Raw genomic sequence first — 2,102 nt, forward strand, 5'->3', positions numbered from 1 at the left:
GACCTTCTATCAATGCCTTTTTTACTGAAATACCATAGATACATTTGACAGAAATATAGAGTTTTAAAAACACAGCAACAAAAGCCTAAGTATATTTTATAGATTTTGTTTTTCAGAGAAAATACAAGATACTACATAAGGATAAGATTTAAGTCCTACTGAAGTCAATGGCCAAAGACCGTTATTCTTTAGTGGAACAAAAGGTTTCACAGAAAAGGTTTTGTACAAGAAGATATGAGTGATCTAAGTTTAAGAGTATAGTGTATTTATGAAAGTATTTTTACAAGCCATTCTTCATAGTGTGTACACAAGTGATAATTAAATACAGTTCTTCAGTGACAAAGTCATGAAAAAATACTATCTGATCACATAAGGGTACCACTGAAGCAAAGAAAAAGGAAACCTAGCCTTTGGACTGGTGTTAGCTTTGGATTTGGGCGGTCTGCTTGAAAAGTCCTTGGTTTTATCTAGTCACTTGGAGCTAAATCCACAAAAGGCTGATGATTCAACTACACGCTCAACATCCATGGCTCTTGGGCAACAGCTGCTTATTATAAAATACATCAGTGCTTGCTGTCAGTGTCCTGATCTTCCCAGCTCTAAATTATCACCACTGGATGAGAGCATCCTACATGGTCTCAGCTCCAGCTCTGCGTCACTGACTGGGGGAAACTTAATTTCACACAACAGGATGCCATGAGACCACCAGGTATTGCAGTACCAGCAACAGGGAGTTGCCTAACCCCTGTTGCCAGCCCAAAATAAAGGAGCAGGCCGCTGTGTTTGGATTCCCTCCAGGATGGATGCAACTTAACCAGGTTAAAAAAATATGGCACAAGGTTGCAGCTCTAAGACAATGTTTAAAATCATTAATCCTGAGTAGTATGAAGCACAAAGTAAGCAGGCTGCACTGCAGAGAGGGCTGTGGTTTAACGCATGACTATCCATGGTATTTGCTATTTTCTAGCAGGGGGGGATACCTGTGCTCAGCAGGGCTTTCAGGCACCTAACTGAGGGTCGTGGATCCCATTTCAGCTCTGGCATGCCTAAGCTTTATTCACTAATTCAATGATGCCCATAGCTCCCCTGTGCTTCAGTTCTTCATTTGTACAATTAATTAATAGCAACAACACTTACTGTCTCACCAGGGTGTTGCAAACAAAAAACATGCTAAAAATGGTAAGGCGCTGAGACATTAGATAATAAGGACTTTGCAACCTCCTAGGGAAGATTTTAAAGAATTGGCACTGTTTGAATGTAGATCAAAGTTTAAGCTCTTTAAGACTAAATTTCTGCCCTGCACAGACAAAGGACCTGGAAGAAGGACGCCTGTAGCATGTCAGCCTGGTGCTGGCCCTCTGCATAACATCACCTTTCTCAAGGCATTTTGCTAAATGCAAAGGTCCCTGAGAAAGTCCTTGGTGGAGCCATAACAAGCCACCCCAAGTTAGTTCCTTCCTAGCATGCTCCAGCCACAAGACAGGGTGCCTTGCTGCCATTTGAGGCACCGGCATGTGCTGCCCTTGTTCTGTTCAAGTAGCTCTCTCACGTTGTATTTAAGATGAGTGTAAGGTCTATTTTACATTTCCATGAGACAGAGGTGCAAGTCACAGTGTAGCTGCCAGTGGAAGGCAGCACCAAATCCCTGGGGTAATTCTGACACTGCAGTCAAAGAGAGTCAAGGAGTTTTGACGGCATGGTGAGAAGGTCCAGCCACCACAGTACTCAATGCAAAGCCCGTTCAGGCTGCTGGAAGGGTTCTGCATTGACTCGGATGGCCATTGGCCTTTTCACTGAGTAGAGCTCTAGTACAGGGAATAAGACTGGGTGTCAGTTACACCATTACTCAGCCTCTCTGGGAAATAGGAGATATCTAAAGAAAAAAAAATTGCAGGACCTTTGGTATGCAAATAGATACTGCACTGTGTCCCAACACTTTACAAGAAACTAGACTTGTTTCTGTTCTAGTCCTCTCCGACAACAAAGAAGAGGGTGCACATGGCAGAGCATAGAGCAAAATTTAAAAACCTAGTGTGATTTCACAGCTGGTGTCCACTTAAGCAACCCAGAAGTAATTTCCCATTCAGCTCACAAGAACAGGT

The sequence above is a fragment of the Cariama cristata genome, unplaced genomic scaffold, assembly GCF_000690535.1.
Source record: "Cariama cristata isolate BGI_N322 unplaced genomic scaffold, ASM69053v1 scaffold763, whole genome shotgun sequence".
NCBI classification, from domain to species: Eukaryota; Metazoa; Chordata; class Aves; order Cariamiformes; family Cariamidae; genus Cariama; species Cariama cristata.